At 51.9% G+C, this 11,861-nt stretch overlaps 1 protein-coding gene across 1 annotated transcript in view; it reads right to left on the bottom strand.

Moving 5' to 3' along the window:
* The window catches only part of ARF1 (ADP ribosylation factor 1), a 17,522-nt gene extending 13,017 nt beyond the window's left edge, over positions 1-4,505 (bottom strand). The window contains exon 1 of the mRNA XM_027908142.1: positions 4,380-4,505. The gene's annotated coding sequence lies outside the window, so the exon portion shown is untranslated. The remainder of the gene's footprint in view (positions 1-4,379) is intronic.
* Positions 4,506-11,861: the final 7,356 nt, after the last annotated feature.

Consider the following 11,861-nt stretch of genomic DNA (forward strand, 5'->3'; position numbering starts at 1 on the left):
CCAACCAACCCCAACAGCTGTTCCTGGTGTTACATGCAAGAACAACTGGCAAATAATTCAAAGTGCAAATCGAACTCAGCAGCCTGTTCTTCACAACATAAAGTGTGATTGAAAAGAGAATGTGAGAAGTGATCCAACGAGAATAGCACACTGCTAAAATTTAGGAATTATCCAGAGCCCCAGTGCTCACACCCCCACTCAGCAAGAACAGCCTTCAGCACAGAAGTGTTCTTTTGAACTTGGAGTAATTTCTTTACAGATTAAAGTGCTCTGCTACAGCAAATTCTGAAGAATGCTCTTGATCACAACACCTCTTTATATACAGCCAGGATGGCCCAATACACTATTCCAATAAAGATAAATTCTACTGTTTTTTAGAAGTTGTTTGGGGGCCTTCCACATCTGATATCCCAAGAGACGACTAGTTATCAACCCAAACTCTTTCACCTGGGGGCTTTGACACGGAAATTTACCTGAATATTGATTTATTTTAGACCACACTAACATCACGAGGCCCAGACCAGGTGTAAAATATAAGAGTAGTTAACAAGCAGGTTCTTTGTTCACCAGGTGATTGTCCTGCACTTAAACACCACTGAAATAAAGGTGATGGCAAGAACCTCTTCATTAAGTCCCAACTCCTTCATAATTTTAACTATTAGAGCTGGAGGAGCGTTGGAGATCAACACTGACCACTGCTAGGATTTCCCACCAGAAACTGGTGTTTCTGCCAAGCCTGAGATGGAAAAAGTGTCCTGAAGGATCATGACCTTGTTATTTGAGTTTCAGGGGAGGTCAGAGGAAAGGTACCAGCACTGAAGCATCCTGTGAAATACCAGTTAAAGATCCATAACTGCAATTGCACCTAAAGGGGAATAACTTGGATTTGACCACCAAAGGCTTGCAGGGATCAACCAAAAAGCCTCCAAAAGCATCTGCATGTTTGAGGCAGATGGAGAACATGCCACCCCCCAAGGGAAAGGAAATCTCCTTCTGCAGCACCTCCACTGAACCCAAGCAGGTTGAACTGTTTGCTGCTCACACACATTACCCAGATCCTGCATTTTCCACGTGCTGGAACATCCCCTTGAGAGAACTGGGAACGGAGTGGCAGGAAAACAGAAAATAGTTCCACTCACAAGATCAAAACAAGGACAAAAGAGCATATTTTCCTCTGGGGTCATGCCTATTTCTCAGACACAAGAACTCTCTCCAAAAATAGTGGCCAGAATAAGAAGTCAGCATCAAAGAGAGAGGGTTGCTTGGCTCGATACTCAAACCCCAAGAGTTATTCCCTTATTCTCACCTTCAAGCAGGGAAAACAAACTCTTGCTGTTTCAGCACAAAAATCTCCCAACTATTTTAAGGAGTTCCACACTACCAGAACTCCACAGCACACAAACCAGCCCACGGGGAAAAAACAGGGATCTGGGCTGAAAAATAGTTTATTTAAAGGACAGGCTGACAGGTGGGAAAGCACAGAGGGAGTCACGTCCATCACCTCCCCGTGGCTGCTCAGGAAATAACGTGGTGCCAACAATGCAGTTGTGACACCCAAGAGTGGCCTGTGCCTTTGTGCTCACCAGTTTAACACTGGGCACACCAGTGTGAGAACTGGGCATTACGTGCAGTTGTTTTTGTGAGGCTGAGCTGTTCCTGAGTTAAAAAAACCTTCAATTTTAAGCCAAATATCCTGTTATTCATTCCTGGTAACTGGGCACTAAGTCAACATTTACACTCATAGCAGAAATGGCAAGAACTCACACAGGAGCTCCAGCAATGACACTGGGGTTTGGTTTGGGGGAAAATGCCACGGCAGAGCCTGCACAGGGAGCTGGGAGGGAACAGGAGCTGTGTTAGAGCTTCACCAGAACTGAAAGCTCAGCAGAAGCAGCAGCACAACCCCCGACGTTTGTGCGCGTTGAAAACAAGGAATAAAATCGGACCCTCGCAAGCAGAAAGACAAAAATGCTGAATTACACAGAAAAACAGCTGCTGTAGTAGGAAGCTGATTAGAAACTTCTTTACTCATCAGTTAAAGAAAGGGAATAATGGCTGAGGATGGCACCAGCTCTGACACAAGCTCTGTAGCATTCCAGGAGCAAAACTTCCAAGAGATTTCTATAAAAAGAAATCGGAACTATTCCTTTCTGGATAAAATTAACTCATGTTCACCGAATTTACCCACTGTAAAACAAGCTGGGTGGCTGCTGAGAGCCACAAGAGCTGCTGCTTGAAAACTCACTCCTCAAAAATAAAAGGTTGTTTTAGGAACAAAAGCTGCTGGAGATTGTGTAAAGGTGGCTCCTTCAGCTTCCCCAGTGTGGATTTAAATGGGATTTTGGGCCGTGAGCTTTTCCTCCTTCCCCCAGTTCATGTCACCAGAGGCTTATCTGATAACTACCTGTGTAAATGCTGCTGCTTGGAGCAGCTGGAGCACAATTTGGAGAACTACCAGGACTAAACTCCAGCCCCTACTCCCACACACACACATTTGGTTTGCCTTGGAAAAGCTGCGACTGGGTCCTGCCCCCCTTCTCTTGGTCAGCATGAGTAACTCTCACAGGGAGCTCAGCACCCAGCACTGCTCCTGCCCAGTCCCTTCCACATTCCAGCTATTTCACAACCAGGAAACCTTAAAAAAAAAACCACCACACAAAAAAAACCACCCGAACAGTGAAATCCACATTCGGGTGTCTGGCTTTTGAGAGGGTTTACATCAGAAACACGAAGGGTGCTGAGTGGACACAGCTCTGCCCCAGCCGTTTTCGCTGCTCAGGATGTTCCACCTTGGCAGAAGCACCAACAAACCCGGCGAAGCAACTGAGATGGAGCTGAAGAAGGTTCAGGTGAGGGGAGTTTCCTCACCCTTTCACCCAGTGCAATTAATTCCAGCAGGGAAAGCAGCCCGACAGGGCTCTCCAGCACTACAGATGCGTTTGGGACAGAGGAAATCAGTGCATCAAACCCACAGGCTTTCCCTTCAGAGAACCCCTTTATCCACAAGGCTGCACTTCTACTTTATTCACCCCATGAATAAAAGCAAAACAGCCGTCCCTCAGTTCAGCCACGCTTCCTTTTTTTTTTTTTTTCCTTTCCTACAGAAGTGCTCCAAATCAGCTGCAAAAATAGCAATAACGATCTCGCTGAATGACCTTGGAAAAAATCCACCTTTTGCCTCGATTTTCTCCGCCTGAAAAATAAGGTTAATGGAATACCCTGCAAAAGGGGTGCCGGGAGCCCGGCGAGACAAAGCTCAAAGTATCAAGCAAACAGCTGGAATTCTTCGTTATTGACAGAGCCACCATTTCGACAGCCTAGACCGACCTCTGGTTGAGGACTCTTAATCAACCTGTGGAATTTGCTTTGGCAAAGAGCGGGGCGGCAGAGCCACAAGGTCAATGACAAACACAACAACATTTGGGCAGTTTTCACCACCCGACACGGGAGTTTTTCGGCCGCTCTCTCTGCCGGGGCAGAGCTGGGCTATCGCTTCGTCCCCCGCGGGTTTATCAGCCCCAAGGATCGCGTTCGGCGCTCGCAGGGGCAGGACGGAGTATTTTCAGGGAGAATATAATATCCCCCCCACCGGCAGCAGGGAAAGCTGATCTCCCGCACCGCCAGCCCCGAGCCCCGGCAGGCAAACAGAACTGCTGGCTCCAGGATACAAAGCTCAAACTCCTCGGCCCGGCAGAAACACCAACTCAGCAGCCAAGGGCTTAGTGGGGAAAAAAAAAAAAAAAGAATCAACAAACCAACCTCTGCGCCCCACGAGCTTCACCCCAAGCCTCATTTTCCCCTCCAGAGGAAGGGTTCAGGGGACACGGGGAAAAGGAGGAAATACCTCTCCCTGCTCCTCGGAGCCATCCCCGGGCGGGGCAGAGGCCGGAATGAGCGAGTTTGGGGAAGGGAGGACGAGCCCATCCCGTCTGATCCCATCGCTAGAGGGAGCGGGGCCTTGTGCAGCTGTCGGCGAGCCGGAGCGATCCCCCTTTCCCACAGTATATCCCACCCCTCCAGCAGGGAAGAGAAAGGCCCGACTTCCCCCCTCCCCCCCCCCCAATCCCACAACCCCTAAAGGCGTGAGGGGCGGATGGGGCAGCGCCGCTCCCGGCGGCCTCTGGTGCTGTGGGGGGAACGAGAGGGAAAAAAAGAAGGAATGAGAAGGAAAAAATGAAGGATTGAGAAGGGAAAATGAAGGAATGAGAAGGAACGATACGGAAAGAGCCGCCCGGCCGCGCTCCCTCAGCGCCCGCCGCCGCCTCCCCTCAGCGCCAAGGCCGCAGGGCGCGGGCGGGGGCGCGGCGGGAGGAAGCGGAGGGGTGGGGGGGGGAAAGGGCTCGAAGGGAGGGCGAAGGGTAAAGCGCCGGCGGACCCACCGGCGTCGTGCGGAGGAGCGGAGCGGTGCGTGTGGCTGCGCTCGGAGGGTCCCGCTCGGAGGGCCCGGCCGCGATCCGCCCTGGAGCACAAGATGGCGGCGTGAGGGGCCACGTCAGTGCCCGCCCCGCGCGCGGCACCGCGGGAAATGCAGTGGGGGGCGGGGCCTGCGGGGAGGGGGCGGGACCACGGCGGGAGCGGCGCCAATAGCGAGGCGGGGGCGTGGCCTAGAGGGTGGGGGGCGTGGCTTAGAGGGGGACTGGGCGTGGTCACTGCAGGGAGCGGTGGGGCGCGGAAGGTGCGGTGGGCGTGGCCTGTAAAACGACGGCGTGGTCCATCATTTGGGGGCGTGGTCTTGTGTGTGGCCACGCCCACCCCCGCGCGGGCGCGTGACGGGATGGGGAGCGCGCGGGGTGCGGGACCGGGACCCCCGGGAATGCGGGAATGGGGACGAGGGGGATGGTCCTTTCCCCTGCCCTGCACCGCTGCTCCACCTTCCCTGCGCTGTTCCCCTTCCCCTGCATTATTCCTTGTTCCCTACGCCGTTCCCCTTCCGTGCACCATTCTCCTTTCCCTGCATCATTCCGCTTTCCCTGCACCGTTCCTTCTCCTTCCCTGCACCATTTCCCGCTTTCCCTGCAGCGTTCCCCCCATTCCCTGCATCATTCCCCTTTTCCCACACTGTTCCCCCTTCCACGCACTCTTCCCCCTCTCCCTGCACTATTCCCCCTTCCCCCCACCATTCCCCTTCCCTGCATCGTTCCCCGTCTTCCTGCACCGTTCTTTCTTCTTCCCTGCACCATTTCTCGCCCTTCCCTGCACCCTTCCCTCTTCCCTGCACCATTCCCCTTTCCCTACAGTGTTGCCCTTTCCATTGGACCATTCCCCCTTCCCTGCATCATTCCTTCCCCTTCCTCAGTTTCCCTATGTAAGGAAAATCCCTGTAATTTTTTATCCTTTTAATTTTATTTTTTTTTTTCACCTTAACGGTTAAATTTTCATTATTTATATAACATTTTAATTATTTAAATCGAAAATTTCTCTATTTTACCTCACACGGGTGAGAGGGAATGGGTCAACACGGCGACTTGTTAACTCCACCTGGAGAAAGGATAATTCCCACGGTTCCAAATCTCAGGAGATCGGTGCAGGATAAATTTAGGATTACCTCCTTTCTGTTTTGGGGTAACTGCAAGATAAATTGAGGTCATGTGCTGTTCCAGGCTAAATATTGAACACTTGCTTTGCTATAGACAGGAAGAGGAGTTTTGAAAGACAGCAGGAAGCCACCAAAACTCCTTAATTTTTACATTTCCCCGTGATGCTCCTAGGAAATTAACTCCTCAAAGTCCTCCATCCTCTGTCAAACGGGGTTGGAATCACCCAGCAGCCGAAAATCTTACCCCTAGAGAAAGCAGACAGACAGATGGACATGAGCCCAAAAGCTCCTTTTCCTAAAAAAAAAACCAAAAAACTGGGTCATGAGCAAGAGAGATGGGAGGAACAGGGCTGGGAAATGCCAGGAGGGAGCTGGGGTGGGAGGAGAGATGATCCCTGTGCAGAACAGGTAGAAATTATTATTATTATTATTATTATTATTATTATTATTATTATTATTATTATTATTATTTTACTGAGGCATTGCTCAGGCCCTGGGTTGAGGGACAGCCGAGTTCAGCCTCGAGTGCAAAGTGGGACTGAAGGGGAATAATGGAAAAATCTGGAATGTTTGCAGGTTTTGGGGAATGTCTTCCTCTGTGCTTGCTGGGGCAGGGGGGAATTTTGGGTGAGCCCTGGGGCAGGAGCTGAGCTGGGAGGCCACGCTCTGTGTGTCCCTGAACAGGCTCCTACAGGGATGGTTCTCTCGAGGCGACAGAAAAACCCCATGAAATGAATTTTTCCCCCCTCCCCAAATCCCCTCCTGGCCTCAGCTGAGCTGAGCAGCCTCTTGTTTCACAGCTCTGCCTCCGTGCCCGGGTGGTGAACCAGATCAGGGCTGTGCTCTGCGTTAAAAATAACCTTTCTCTCCTTTTTTTTCCCTTTTTTTTCTTTTTTTTTTCTTTTTTTTTTGGCTTTATTTTTAACCCAGAGCAATCCCTCACTTCAGCTCACAGGGCTGGGGGTTGCAGGGAGGGGGGAGAGGGCGAGATGCTCATTCCACCATCCCATCCCTCACCCTCCCCAGTGAAAATCCAGCTGGTTGAGGTGCCAGCCGGGGTGCAAAGTGAGTTATTTCATCATTATCAGCTGTGAGACATCGTTTCACTCTTATCATCATCCCGTGGAGGTTCGAGTCGACGTGGATTTGGCCCCGTGGAGCTGATTCCTTAGTGATGCAAGAGGAACACTTTGCCTGGTGACTCATGGCATTTATGGGAAGAAAAAAAAAAAAAAGAGACCTCGGTTTCTTTTTCAGCTGAGAGAGCAGATGTGTCACTCGCTTTCTCTTTCCCGTGGAAAAAAAAAAAAAACGTGTGGGGGAAGGACAAAAAGGGAAGGGATCCCTCAGGGCAGCTCTGCTGGTCCTCTGGATGCTCCCAGGGCTGCAGAACCCCCTTGGCTTTTCCTGGATGGTTCCCTTTGGAGCTGGAGAGTTTTCCTTTGATTCCAAGGTCCCCCCAAAATAATCTTGTCTCCCAAGTTATCTGTCGAGAAGATACTTGGTGATAATCTGCTGCTGGTGGTGGAGACCTCCGAGCACCAAATCCCTCCTCGTGGGTGGTGATGGAAAAGCCATTTTGGGGTATTTTGGGGTGACACCAGAATGAGCATCCGCGTGGAAGAGGCTGAAGGACACCGAGGTGCGTCCCCTGCTCTGCTTTCTGCTGCCCTAAAGCTCCTGGTTGCTGTCAGGTTGAGGATTTCTCACCTCTGAGTCTCTCACCTCGAGGTGAGAATTGCAATTACTCCCGGGAGCTGAGAAATCACACCACCCCCACAGCAATTTGCTACCAAAAAAAAAAAAAAAAAAAAACCAAACCCAAAAGCGATTATTCCATGGATTTGTGTCCCTGGGCTCACCTACAGATGAGCCTGGGCTGCTGAAAAGACGACAGACCAAATTTTGCTGCTCCCCTTTTGCCATCCTGGCAGCAAAAAGGAAGGTGGAAACGGGGAGAAGAGCAGGCAGAGCTCTGAGATAAATTGGGATGTTTTCAGCCAGGTCTTTTCGTTTTGCCGTGGTTTCTCCTCTCAGACACGGGTGGCACAAGGACCCCCAGCAGCCAGGGCACTTTGGGGAGCGTCTCCAGTGTGGGGCTGGAGAGCAAAGGGAGTAGATCAGCTTGGCTCTCGTGACTCCAACTCCCCAGGGACTCGGGGTAAACTGCTGCAGCTCTCTCTCTGCCTGGCTTTTTAATTTTTTTTTTTTTCCTCTCCTTAATCTGGAAATAGCTGCACTTCATGACTCAGTGATGTGCAGTGTGACCTGTGAGCGAGGAGCTGTGTGACATCAGCATTGCTAATTGCTGACACCCCGGGACGAGGCTCTGTTTGAGCAGCCCTGGTGATGCCTTTTGGTGCCCAGAGAAGATGGATCAGGTGGGAAAAGTTGGTTCTTCTGCCCTCATGGAGTCGTGGAATGGTTTGGGTTGGAAGGGAGATTCAGGATAGTCTTGTTCCACCCACCTGCCGTGGGCAGGGACACCTCCCACTATCCCAGGTTGCTCCAACCTGGCCTTGGACACTTCCAGGGATCCAGGGGCAGCCACAGCTTCTCAGGGCCTGCCCACCCTCACAGTGAGGTCAGTGGAGATTAATAGGAATGATTTACCCATCCCACTCCAGGCAGCACCTCCAGCACGTCTCTGGAGGGAAGGCCCCAGCGGAGATGACCACGCTCAGCCAGCGAGATCCCCCCATGGAATTGCTGTGTCCCTCACGTCATTTTGGCCCCAAGCACTTAATTTCCTCAGCACTTAGGCCGGAAAATGCGCTCTGGCGGGGTGGTTTGCCTGGAAAACACCCTGTGAGCTGCTCAACCTACCCTGCCCCTCAATCAGCTGCAGTCAAGAGGCCCTCTCTGGCTGCTTCTTCTCCACAGAGCACTTCACGTGGAGAGGTGTTGCCATCAGCCATAATCACACCTGACAGCATTTTGGGCACCTACAGCAGCAGAAGAAACACATCCATGAGCGTGACCCTCCTTTTTAAGCAGCCAGACCCCCCCAGTGTCAGAGTTTAACCCCTGAGGGCCTGTGGCTGGGGGAGCTCAGAACTCGCCATCTGACAGTGGTGATGGTTGCTATTACGAATGGTTGGCCCTTTCCCTCCCCCTTCTCCAGTTCTGAGTTTGCTCTATGGCAGAGTTGGAGGTCGTTTGGAAGTGCTGCCATCAGATCTGCTCCGTCAGGTGTCCGGGTCCATGGGGCTCAGGTGGAGAGGTGGGCACCCACCCTCGTCCTCTGGATTTGGGTATCCCCTAAGGATGCCCAACCACTCCTCACTGATGCTCCCAGATCTTCATGGCAGGGCCGTGGGATTCCCCACTGCTCAAACTGTTTTATAGGATCGACTGGACACTGCTGGAGTTGTCTCTTGGAGGGGGAGATGCTCTCCAAGTGTGAAGACAAAAGGCAGGAGCATTAAAACATCCCGTGTGGAGACCTTTATCCAATTTCATGGATCTCCCTCAGGGAAAACTGTCTGTCCATCACCAGGGTACCACACTGCCACGTAGGATTTATTGTGGCATGTATCCTCCTCTTTTTCATGGCCATGCCCAGAAAACCTGGAATTTTAGCGCTCAGCTGAAATATTTCCCCCCACCAGAGCAGCAGAGTGCTCCGAAATCCCTCGGTGTTTTAGCAAAGCTGCCACCTCAGAGACACTTCATATCATCTCCCATCACCCCAGGCTTTTTCCAGCCAGGATTCCCAGCCAGGATTGAGCTGCAAAAGAGGAGAGTGCTCGGACTTCCCTCTGCCTTGCACCAGAGGCAGCAGAGTCATCACCGCTGCGTCCCCAGCGAGGTTTCGGCTGCTCTCCATCATCAGAAGCTCATTAAGCCGTGCAGCCACTAATTGACAAGCCCAAACCTGACAAGCTGTGCCAGGGAGGGGACGGGGGGGTCGCCCTGGAACCCACCAATCACCGTCACAGCCATGCCGGGCCCAGGGTGAACTCTGACCACCTGCAAGAATGATGACGATTGTTGGGCTCGGGAGGGGAAAAGATGGAAACCAACCTAATTATAACATCAGTGGCAGGTCACAGACCCCCACTGGACACCTGTGGGATGGAGGGAAAAAAAACCAAACATGCAGATAGCAGCTGTTGGGATCCAGCTTCTGTTTCCAGGCTGGAGAAATGTCACCTTGGGGAGTTTTGTTCATCAGGCATCGTTTTCCTGGGAATCTGAGGGGGAACGTTGCAGGAAAACAAGGGATGGGGTGAGGGCAGGAGGGAGGAGGGGTTGTTTGCAGCAAGGTTTGCAAGGCAGGAGGAGCTGGAGTCAGGAGATGCTGGAGAAAGGACCACAGGGAAGGGTTTGGGGTCAAGGTGTGGGGCAGAAAGGAGGTGAAAAGGTGAGGAATGTCCAAGTTCGCTGCAGAACAGGGTAATTTAATCTCATTTTTCATCTCTGTGAGATAGAAATCCCCTGCCAAGTTCATTCCCTGTTATGGGAATGGTTTGAGTTGGAAGGGACCCTTGAAGAACATCTAATCCCACCCTGCAGTGGGCAGGGACACCTTCAGCCAGATGAGGTTGCTCAGAGCCCAACCTGACCCTGAATCTTCCCAGGGATGGGGCATCTACAACCTCCTTTTGCAGATCTGTATGTCAGGAGAAGACTGGAGGGATGGGGGAGGTCCTGGGCTGACATTCTTCACTTGCCATAACTCAGAGCTCAGGTGGGATCTGAGGGCTCTCAGAGATGTCCCCAGGATCCCTCTCTCTGTTTTAAAGTTCCTGCACCATCCCACAAACCCTCCCGTTTACTGCAGATGAGAGCAGTGCTGAAAGTTCCTCGAGATCCATCAGAGTTTCCCAGGAGGAAAAAACCCTCAAGGAGTTTTAGTCCCAGCTCAGCTGTGGCTCTGAGCAGCCCTGGCAGAAGGGGGAGAAGGTCTGCCATGGGTTGGCCCTAAAATTCATCAGTCCCACAGTTTGGAACCTACAAACATCACAAATGAGGGTCTTTGTAGCCAGGGAATCACGAGCAAGGACATCCTCATGCCCAAAACCACAGGGCAGAGAGGAAAAACTTGATTTCTCATCTCCCAGGGCAAGGGCTGGCCAAGGGCTGAGATCCTGGTGGGTCCTTTTTATCCCATCCCAGGAATACAGGGCAAAACCTGTGCCCATCCCCTGCTAAAATCAGTCCTCTGGGTTTCTGCCTTCCCTTGGACAACCCCCCCCCGTTTCCTTCACATTTTCAGGGCTTATCTCTAGGGAAACAGCTGGGATTTATCTGGGAGAAATAGATGGCAATTAACATTTACGCCCATGATGCAGTTACAAAGGCAGTATAATGAATCAGGATTTTACTAATAAGCTCTGGAACCTTTGGAAACTCACCCTGGTGGGAGCTGGGCAGCCAGCAGATAATGCTGTCACTGGTGCCAGAGCTGCCAAAATATACCCCCACCCTTCCCTGATCCCAAAACCCAGGGGCTGAGGATCACCATGGCAGAACTTCTCCCCCTTCTGCCAGGGCAGAGCCCATCAGGGGCATGGTGAGGATGCAGCTTTGGGATGGATCACTTGGCTGGTGCATGGAGATGAAGGTCAGGTGGGGATAAGTCTTGATGTGGGGCTGTTTTTCCCCTGGTCTAGGAGGGCAGGTTCCCCTGGTGGCTTCAGCAGAGGGGAAGACGTGAGCTTGGGATGCGCCACCTGGAATTTCTCTTCCAGGAATTGCTCTTCTGGGCTCCAGTCCTCTGAAAGGCCTTTCTCCCTGGGTGTAGACTTTGGTGAGGAGGAGTCCCAGCTGGCCATCAGAGGATGTTGATCCACCAAGTCCTGACCCTGAGTCACCCTGGAAGCTCCTCCACCCCTCTGGCTCCTGCAGAGGAGCCTGGACTGACTTCAGCCTCTCCATTCAACACCTCCTGGGAGGAGTCTGGGCCCAAATCCTTATTTTCCAAGGAACAAACTACAGCAGTGAGTTTCCTTGGCTTGAAATCCCATCCACCAGCTGCTCCAAGGCGTCCTGAATTAAAGAGCTTTCCAGAACACTTGTCCTCAGGGCATCTCCTACACCAGAAACCACCATCCTGATTTCCCCCCTGGTACCCAAGGAAGCTCCTGAATCCAGCTCTGAGCTCCCATCAGGTCCAATCCTGTTTGCAGGGGACTGGAAGCTGTGCTGGGGTGATTCTGGCTGCTCCCCTCATTTCAAGGAATCTTTTTTTTTAAGTCCTTGATCCTTTGCAGTAGAGCAGGACAAGGGCAGGACTTGCTCTCCTGTGAGAAGATTTTTGTGGTTTCATTTCTTCTTTTTTCTTTTTCTTTCCCCTTCCCTTCCCTTCCCTTCCCTTCCC

This window comes from Empidonax traillii, unplaced genomic scaffold (assembly GCF_003031625.1).
Source record: "Empidonax traillii isolate 1590-97213 ecotype Southwest subspecies unplaced genomic scaffold, ASM303162v1 scaffold1626:size95047, whole genome shotgun sequence".
In the NCBI taxonomy this organism is placed as follows: Eukaryota; Metazoa; Chordata; class Aves; order Passeriformes; family Tyrannidae; genus Empidonax; species Empidonax traillii.